Source organism: Ischnura elegans, chromosome 2, assembly GCF_921293095.1.
Source record: "Ischnura elegans chromosome 2, ioIscEleg1.1, whole genome shotgun sequence".
Lineage (NCBI taxonomy): Eukaryota > Metazoa > Arthropoda > Insecta > Odonata > Coenagrionidae > Ischnura > Ischnura elegans.
This window is the reverse complement of record NC_060247.1, coordinates 141,143,957-141,155,103: the sequence shown is the minus strand read 5'-3', so window position 1 is coordinate 141,155,103 and position 11,147 is coordinate 141,143,957.

Below are 11,147 nucleotides of genomic sequence, written 5' to 3'. Positions count from 1 at the left end.
AAAAATATTTTATTTACCCAAAACAAATTCAATACAATCGAAATGATGACCATTTAAAAAATATATACTATATACAACTACGTACAGTCATGTATGTTTTACCAATGAAGGAAATACCTCTCTCACAAATTTTATAACAATATATTTAACCTATAATACTATTGCAATATATGATACAAAAATATATAATACTATTTATGCCTTCTTATGAAAGAAAAAAAAAAGCTCGGGACAGAGTAGAGGAGACCTAGCAGCCAATGTAGATATCTGCGGTCTCTTTCCTATGCCCATGAGTGCTTGCACCACAATAGTGCAATACTTGTACCATCGATTCTTCTTTCTGCCACCTTCCTCTTGGATGAGTTCAAGGAAGTGAGATTGAGATATTGATGGTAAAAGTGGCTTGGGATAAGGAATGTAGGATGGAAGAATAAAGGATCTAATGACAGAAAGACGGAATTTATAAGGGAAATATTTCCGGCGGGTTCACGATAAATGAAAAAGCGTGCATAGCTTTCGGGAAGGAATTATTAGGGAATCAATGGAGAAGTGAAATGAATCTAAAAGGGACGAATTTTTTAGAGGAATTAGGTACTCAGGCTCTGAATCGTTTGGGCCGGTGTTCGGTGAAAAATGTTGGGCTTGAAGAATGCTAAAGAATCAATCATGACTCATGTATTTTCGAAAGCAAAGCAGGTCAAACAAGATAGCAATGCTCCATTAGTCAGATATATTGGTTATAGGAATACTTACCTTGGGCGTATATAGTTTTACCTTCATAGGCCTTAATATTAGGCCTATTTTTTTTTTTTAATTTTTTTTTTAATTTTATTCTCAGACCACCGAATACAGCTCATATTGGCCATTTTATATCGGGGTATTCAACAGATTTTAACAATTAAACGTACACGAACAACCATGCCCTGGACAGGGGAAATCTACCCAGGCGGGACTCGAACCCGCGACCTCTTGTTTGGCAGGCAAGGACGTTACCCCGCCGCCACCGAGGCCGGCAAATTGACCTATGAAGGTAAAACTCTTCATAGGTCAATTGTTTCCAATTCCTAACCTATTCTTTCGAAGATTATGAGAAGTATGTCTGTATACGAAAGAGGGTGTCTGGGAAAAGGAGACGCAAAAAACACTTGGGTCGTTGGAAGGGGGTGGAGTGGTGAGAGCTGGGTTTTCTATGAAAGTGATATTTTGAGGGGTCACTGAACTACGGGTCCACCGCAAAGGACGTTAGGATGGAGAAGGACTGACGGTATTGTTAGAGGGTTCAGGGAAAGAATAGGACAAAGGGGATGGGCCAGTGATTGACACAAAGGGATCTAGCGTAGAAGGAGGCAACGGAGTACCTGACTGTGAGGGTTCAACCTCCTCCCCACCCTCCTCCTCCCTAATTTCTAGCTCGGAGTCCTCAGAGAATGCCTGATCCCGCTCTCTTCCAGGAGCTCCCCCTTCTTCGTGTACATTCGTCTAGAGAAGGCAGAGAGTTAAGAAGGAAATGTTTGTGTCCTTGCGGAGGTTTCCTCCCTCGACGTCGATGGCTGCAGGTCCTGATGGAAGGTCGAAGACTGCTGATCATCGGCAAAAGCTGATGAATATAGAATTTCACCTCTTTCGGGCGGCATCGACTACCGGCCAGCATGAAAAATTTTCCGTTTTACTCCTCGTTTCTGTACCATCTGGAATAAATACATTGTATATTTTTGTAAAAATTCCGATAAATAACAGGATCAAAGTAAACACTCTCGGTGAAATTGGCCAAAGCTGAAATGCTACAAACAGCTTTACTAATGTAAAACTATGTTTAGGAACTAAATATTCACAATGGCGAGACAAAGAATTGAAAGCACCCATAAGCCATTGATTTCACAGTTATAAAGCATTTTTATAAAGCAACTCCTTAGCACTTCTTCGCCAACCCATGGGATAATGTGCAAACAGTTATTTGCAATTATAATAAGAATGTTTATAGGTGCATAATATACATATATCAACAATAAATATTATAAATAACTTACACTTTTTCCGTAAATAACTTCCTTCACTCTCGTAATATGGCCGCTTGTCGATCCCCTCCCTGCTCAGGAGTTGCACTGACAAACAAAGGAAGGGTGCAAAAGTTAGAGATATGTTACGTTGCATAAAAAAATGTAATGGCACTTTCAAATTTACATTAAAGTTTAACTAATCACAGTACTTAATGTATTGATTGAATAAAATTTATTAACATCAGACAATAACGGTTCGAAAAATACTAGGCTCGCAAGAAGAAAAAAAAGGAAGGATGGAAAAAATATCTATACTCTCGCTAAACATTATTAAAACAGAAAAAAAAATTAATAAACACACATAATTAAGTTCCAGATAGTAAATACATGTAAATACTTATCATTTGTAATATAAAACTCAAATAAAACTTGTCATACTCACGCATTAATAAAAAGAAATAAAAATAATAGCATAAAATACAGGGGGGAAAATGAATGGAAATTGGCTTACCTTAAGATAAAAGAAAAAATTTCTCCCGATCCTCCCAGGAAAGGTTGCTTGAAACGGCGTTCACAAATGCGCTGCAAGATACCTGCTGAGCAACTTAGGGGCGCAAAATGTCATAATAGAACTGAACCGAGCCCTTACGGAGGGCCGGAACCCTCGGGGTACGCATGACGTGATATCACGTCATCAGCACCAGGGGAAAGTGCACCATGATGTGATATCACGTCATCAGCACCAGGGGATAGCGCACCATGACGTGATATCACGTCATGCCGCACTCAAGGTGTTAAGGGAGTTCGAACAAGATCAGTCTGGAAGTGAATCGGAAACATCAGTCCAAAGACCATCTGTCCAATCAATCATTATCTGTGTGTGATGGTAGCGACAAAGCGATTCCAGTTCTGAAGTCCAAGATAATGAATCCGATGGTGACTCCGGAGTATCAGTTAATGAACAGCTCTATCCAATGAATGCAGCTGGGCATTCATTGGATATGCTGCAACCCTTTCATGCGGTATATGCCAAATAAACCAGACAAATTTGAAATAAAGTTCTGGGTTTTGACAAATGTGATATCAAAATACTGCCTGAATGCATTTCCATATAGTGGCACGAAGATTGGCCATGAAATCAAGCGTCAGGGAAATATATAGTTACTAAGGTGACCGAAACATACAAGAATTCAGGAAGAAATGTAACTTTCGGCAAGTAGTTTCCATCCATCCAGCTAGCAGAAAACTTGAAAAAAAAATGGAAAATTACTCTTGTAGGGATGATCAGAAAAAACAGGAGTGATGCGCGAATATTACCATCCATTCTATGCATGCGATCAAAAATATCTTAGGACATACCCTTCTGCAATACCAGTCAAAAAAGGATATGAATGTATTTTTACTGGGCAGCATGAACTCATACAGCAATATTTACAAAACAAATAAAAGGAAACCAGAGACTAACCTAATTCATGATAAAAATAAATTGGGAGTAAACATGATAGAGAGTGTGTCAATTTATTTACATGTCTTCAAATCCAATAGCCAAATATCACCGAATTGCACTAATAAATCGTCCATTTTTTGCCTTATATGCAAAATATATTTTGTGGATAGAGTGCTGAAAAAATTACTCTGAGATTTACAACAGATTAATAACTTTTTAAAAATTTTTATGCCAATGTTGTAAAACCATTGTGACTATTTTTAAAATATTAAAATATTTTTGTATGGAGAGCATGTATTTTCATGATTTGATTTGCAATTGACTACTAAATGTGGTTTAATTCAGGATTTTTAAAATAATTGTATTAACTTTTGACATTGGAAATTATATTTAATAATGCTAAAAAGTGTTTTCAATGAACTCATTTCACAATTTATATGATAAAACTGAATAATGGATGAAAATGAGGCATTCTATTCCAAAAGACATTTTATGGGTCAAATGACCCCTAGCCGTCCTTCTTGGTAGCGCAAAACTCCCGTCCTCCTAGTGTTAAAAGGATTTTTGTTTAGAGATTATTCTAAGGCCTCACGTGGGGTTTTAACCTGGGACCTTCTGGTCAGTGCTCTACCGTCTGAGCCGCAGCACATGTTAACCCTTTCACTGTCAATATGTATAATGGCCATTGCTGGTTGTGTTGTGAAAACTGCCTAAGGAAACTTTATTGGCCCAATTTTTTGACTTTTTATGTTTCACAGTCGTGGCCTTTTCAATGGCTGCCATCTCATTTACATGCGTGTGCTTTTATATTTCTGATGTTTACTGAAATGGTTTCAACCTCTTTCTTCCGATATATTATGTTTATTTTTACAGTGGTTTATTTTCTCATAGGTACACCCATATACATATGTATTTTCATTATCCTTACGCTATCACCATACTGCACTGCTTCAATTTTAGACTGTTTTCTTTATAGGTCCTTGTATTTATTTGAGTGTGTCAGTTGCCAGCAATATAAGCAATTACATATTCTAATTTGGCTCATCTTCTTTGCTTTCTTTTACTTTGCCATGTGCAGAATATACATACATATCTCGTCTCATACCAAGGATTTCATCTCATTTATTCATCATCTTGTCACACATGTAGCTTGCTGTTATGGCTTCATATTATCCTTATAAGACATATGTGGTGATTTTTCAATTCGCTTGCAATACATATATAGTTATCACTGGCTACGATTGTTTTTTTTGTTACCCCTCGCACATGTAGCATACCATATTTTGTGCTGGTCAGTTCTCACTCTGGACTTCATTTTCTCTGTGGCTCTTAGCATTTTCACTCTAGTGTCAGTTGCCGGAAAGATAAGCAAATACTCTTCCATTATTAAGTAATTGTAAGTGAATGATATATTATACAATTTTACGCTATGATAAAATACAGTCAACACACAAAAGTACTACATATAAACAAAGGGTTCAATCATTTAAGTGGTGTAGGAATGTGTGCATAAGTCATGTAGAGAAAGAATGAGATAGTACCTAAGGAAAGTTTTGCCTTACTCAGACGTTTCTAGTCTTCTCTTTAATTGGAATCTTTCATGATCCACGTCTGTACTATGCAGCATGCCCCCAAAAATAGGTGCGGGCTGGAGGATAACACTCAGAAACATGATACATATAACCATAGTAATTTTATCATACGCTTACATTTCATCAAAACTGAAGGGACCAGCATTTCCACTTTGTAGGTCACGGTAAAGAGGTGTCATGCTCTAGCAGTTTTAATCGATGTTTGAATAATTTTGGGAAAACAAGTATGTATGTCATTATGTATCTAGCAATGGCACTACACTGCAGTTAACCAAAAAAGATTTTCTCTGAATGCATGTGTATATCTTAGGTACTGAACGTTAAACCCTTTTTCTACAAATGACAGAAATATGCATCAGTGTTTTTTTGTCCTGGAACCCTGAATATATTGATTGGAAATTTTCCTTTGTTAGGAAATAATTCAGACAAATCTGTTGCTATGCTTTCCCTACTTTCTGGACCTAATTAGTAAAGAGTTACTTTGTTTCAGAAGTCAGTGCAGTGTGGGGTCAGACCTTTTACTCAGAATTTGGAAGAAACGTCCTCGAACTTTCATTTTAATAGAGCCTTGATGTGAAATGGTCCACGGTCATATTAATTTTTTATTCAGCGTTTTTTCTGAATAATTATTTTTTTTATCTGTCTAGAAGAGTAAAATCAGAACTGAACCTATTTTCTTTTGCCGAGTGTTTACAATTTTTAAGGGAAATTCTACAATCAGTAACAACTGATATGTGTATTAGCTTAAAATATTTGAAGTACCAATATATGCTTATGCATACCAAATATATTTGGTTTCAACAGTTATCCTGATATGTTTTGAACTTAGCTTAAGTAGTAGTATCATGTAGTTGATTGAATATATATATGTATCCGCTTACAGTTGTCTGAAAGTCTCAAAGAGCAGATGCATGCATAGAATGAAATTCTCTACTTCTGAAGCCGCAAATGACTGAGCTGAAGAGAAAACTGTACACCCCAATAGCATTTAGGGGATAGGACGTAGAATGGGAATAAGTTATTCTGAAATCTGTGAATTTCCAGGGATGCTGCACAGAATAAACTGGTGGTGATCTTATTATGAACACAGTTCAGCAGAGCTAGAAAATTAGCTCTTCTGATAAAGGAATATGTATCATTGCTAGGAAAGGTAGATTTTTGGGGGAAAACTTTGAAACAAATAATATTTCAGCAGTCACAATTTTTGCATTGTAATTGACGTATTCAATAAATCTGTCAATATTATTGGTAGAGTTTCGTTTCAAACTTGTAAATGCACAGAAAAGGACAATTAAAAAACTTATGAGTGAGCAACAAATATACTTTTTCCATAACAGACTTATAAAAAAGTTATCAGCGAACCCATGCTACTACGAAGTTTGTATACCTGTGAAGGGTAGAGCTGAAATTGCCCTGCAATCAGAGGTCATTACACAGGATACACGTGTAGAGGATCTAGAAAAAGTAGAACCTTGGGGTAAGTGTATATCTGCGAGAACTTACACATAGATTCTGTACCAATATGCTGCAAACAGAGAGATGGAAATTGTCTTGGTATTTAGATCTGTAGTTATTCGTTAGAGAAAATTCTGCTCTCTCTAATTGGTAAAAAAATAATTAAGTACTCAAAAAAATGAAATTATGAAGGAAAACACAAGTATGAATACCTTAATGGTTTGGCTAAGAAAAATAGTAAGCACAAGGAATACCTAGGCATATAATATGCAGTATACATAATGGTTTAAACTGGGAGATAACCTTCTAGGTTTACCAACCTAGAAGGCTAACCCCAATGTACACACATAACATTTATGTCGTGCGGGTTATCGTAACTGTAGGATAAACTTATAGGAATAAGACCGCCTTACTCTAAGCCAGTAGTTACCACGCCTGTTGATATATTTTCTCTGCGTAGTAAATTATTTTGAACCGATACTTTGATCATAAATTGTCAAAAGAATCTCTTATGGGTCTTTCACTGCTTGCGTCCATTTTTCCTCATAATGCACCGTGGAAGTTGTCTTCTTAAGATTTTTGTAGAATCAGAACAATATTTTTTAATTAGAAAGGGAATTTTCCCAAAAATGTTTTACAGTTACAATCGTTATCGAAAAAATAGTCCCGTGCATTTCCGTTTTTCGATCCATTGCCTACATTTTGAGTAGATCGCGGCGAAAAATCAACGGCCTTATACCTTTTAAACAACGTTCATTTAAGGAGCCAAGAGTGGGGACTCGAGCTTAATCTCAGCAAATGCACAGGGGTACATTTTTCGCAGAGTTTGTCCAACTATAGCCATGTTTATGCTGTGGATGGTATTAAAATAAAGGCAACAGACGAAGTGAAGTACCTGGGAGTTATGATGACCTCGAACCTCTCGTGAGGAACATACATAAGGAATATTTGCGACATAGCCCTAAAGAAATTAGAATTAGTCAAGCGTATTGTAGGAAGGTTTTCAGATGAGAAAGTAAAAGAAAGGTGCTATTTCGCACTGGTCTGACTGCACCTTGAATATACAGCGAGCGTATGGGATCCGGTGCAGAAAGACTTAATTTGTAAACTGAATGAAATACAAAGGAGGGCTTCGCGGTTTGTCAGATATTGCTACGGGCGTACAGGCATTGTTACCCAGATGTTAAGCGATTTAGGCGGGGCAGTGGCGCAGCGAGGAGGATAAACTAAAAAATAAAACTTGGTTTTGGGGGATAACCCCCCAGAGCTCCCCCCCCCCCCCCCCCCAGAGCTCAGAGAAATTTTTAAGTTTAACCCATTTTACTTAATTTGATTGATATTACTAATAGAATATTGTAAGAATTAATAAAACATCCCTTAGAAAGCCATTAAACTCGACATTTTGAACCATTTATCTATAAAATTCCGCAATTTATTAATCTCGTACTTACCGCTAATCCTGGTGGGTATACTATACCCCCACACACCCCGGTGTTAGTTGCACCTAAACCCCCCCCAGCCTTAATTCCTAGCTGCGCCCCTGAGGCTGGGAGCCGCTGGAGACTCGGAGACTGCGCGCTAGGCTTAGATTGCTTGGACAATTGAGAATAGATATCTTTAAGAGCGACACGGAAAACTTCATATTATAGGTTCCACAGAAGCGACAAATGAAGAGAAATATTTTGTCGAACGGATAGATTTGGGAATGTGTTTCCCCCCCGAACCATAGAGGACTTAAGTAAACGCTAATCGTCATTTTGTATGAGCATTTGCTTTTTATATGTAAATGCTAGCACGCCCTACCACACGCCTTTTTAGGCGGCTTGCGGGATAGTATGTAGGAAGTGCCATAGTCTCTCTCCAATTTAACATAAGTGGGTAGTCCTTTACGCCGATATTAAAATCCAGCAATAAAAAAAATCTCGGGTTCGTCGCCAAAGGAGCATGTGCTTGCGTGCTTCTAATTTTTTTCCGCCCATATTCCGTCTCACTTCCTCGTGCTCGTAAGCTATTACAGCGCACAGGGGCGGATCCAGGATTTTTTTCTGGGAGGGGCACAAGCAAGGCCGTATCCAGGATTTTGTTCTGGGTGGGGCACAAGGATACCTCGTAATACAAAACGAATGCAATGATAATGGGACCGTACTAAAAATCATGCATATTTTTGAGGGTCTGGGGGGGGCACGTGCCCCCGTGCCCCCCCCCTGGATCCGCCTATGACAGCGCAAGCAGTGTAAAGCGGCCTTAACGTCAGGGTGACCGAAAAATCCGTTCCTTTAAATAACTCGGATATATGACTGCTTTTATACGACAAATTTAGAGCACTATCTTTACTAAGAATCATACTGACTTATAAACATTTTGAATTAAAGTTATTATGCGTAGGTATTTAATTGGCGCTTGGATTTGTGGTGGGCACGTGGATCCTCTGCAGCCCATTGACCGCTGTAAGCCTCTTGGGAATGAGCCACTTTTCTCGGAGTTTTTTTTTAATGTTCGGCGTAAATTCCTTTAAACACAGCATTGGAATTTTCCATACGATATCCACGGGCGCAGCTAAGAATTAAGGCTAGGGGGGGGGGGGGGGGGTTTAGGCGCAACTAATACTTGGGGGTGTTGCATATTGTGGATATTTGATTAATCCTAACACTATGCTATAAGTAATACTGATTCAATTAAGTAAAATTGATTAAATTCAAAAATGTCTCTTAGCTCTTTGGGGGGGGGGGGGTTTATCCCCCTAAATCCCCCCCTTCGCTGCGCCACTGCACCTTAGTGCAATTAGCAATAGGGACGTTGGAATTGTGCTTGAGACACACGGATGATGCCTCTTTCCTTGGCGGTATTCACTTGGTACAATCATATCCAATTTCTTTTCAATTTTGTGTATCGAATTTTTCACTCGCAAAGGAATATAGAATCGAAACTTTTGCTGATCCTCCTGGGGGGGAGGCAAACCCAAAAAAGTTGAACCCCGGTTCTTCAACTAATACCACATCTAACCTTTGATTTATATGTCCTCTTGACTGTTTTCATCAGTATAAGGGTATAGTCTTTCATTCCATCAAAATGGAGCCCTTTGAAGACACCCTTTGATTTCTCTCTTTTTGTTTTCACGGTATTTAGCATATTTTTCTGTCTACGTAAATAATTACAGTTCAACCTTGGATGTGACTTTCGAAGTTATGATATTTGCGTCAGCTAAAGTTGCGGGGACGATCATCGCTGCTGCTCGTAGTGACACGCCGGTTCTTGCATATACCTCTACCACAATTGGCAGACGCTATTTCCCTGCGGAAGGTCCGCGTTGATTTTAGTCCTTTATGTTCATTTCATGAGGAACGTAGATATACATATCGGCCGATTTCGCGTCTGTTTAATTTTCTTCGGATGAATAAATGAAGAAAATTTTTGATACTATTTTCCCTAGAAAGAATTGGCGATGTTGATCCAGCGCTATCTAGCGAAGTGATCGTTGGATTATTCTCCCTCATAGGATAATCCTCTAAAATCGCTGGCACAGTAATGGGTTTTCCAGGTTTCGCTAGTAGTAGGAACCGCCCGCCTTTGTGGCGGTGCGGTTCCTCTTCTCTTCCTTCCCTATCCTGTCCCAGGAGGCGTCGTCGGACTCCTATCGCGGCGGCGCCTCCTTCCTTTTTCCTTCCTCTCCTCCTCCATCTGCGGTGCAGAGGTGATAAGCTAACGCTTCCAGACCTCGGCCCAGGAGAGTAACCCCGCGAACCCGCCCTAGGGTTTCGCATCCGCTGACTCAACGCTCTCTGGGGATTCCCTTTTTAGTTTTTCCCTCAATTTTCGTGTTTTTTTTTAAGGATTCAATCCAGTAGCCACCATCTTTCGTTTCGTCCGCTGTTCTCTCAAAATGCTTCTTCATTAGGGGGAACCTAGTGCTCCTTCTTGCGTTCACACGCACAAATATCGCATACTTTCAAATGTCCATTTAAAAGAGTTTGAGTTTTGTTTTTCAATATAACCCTTCTTTTGGCCTATTCGGGTTTGAAAAAAAATCGATTTTTCCGATCCGCCCTACTCTACAGGCTCAGCTTTTAATGGAAATTATTATAAAACTCGCAGGCCACTCGGCGTTGCTGGGAAAAGATAGTTCCCAAAGAAGTAGGAAACTTGGAAATAGGAATTCATGATCACGCGGCATGATTTGTTTTATCTTTGAGCTTGCCAAGAGGTTTGCCTACCCGGCAGGATGTCCAACCACATAAGTTATACCAGTTGTGCGGCGTGATATAACAAAGGTCGCGTTTTCGCGAGCACGAATTTTCGACGCATATTTTACGGGAAGGAATCGACGTGAACACGATGATTGATGGCTTTTTTATATTAGATTATTTGAAAAATCGAAAATGTAACCGAAATAACGTTTTTATTTATTTTCGTTAAAATAATTATTTGAATATTTGAACGATTTATAATATTAAGGTTATAATTTGAATGAAAATAAATATAAAATATAAATATTTTGGTACCAAACCCCGAGAAATGTTTTGCTATCTCCCTCGCAAATTGCGAAACTACACGATACGATAACGCGTACGAATTAATATCATAACGCCGATCATCGGCCGAAAGTTTTCTACAGATTTACGCAGGCAACTAAAATAAAATTACCGATAAAGAAAACCA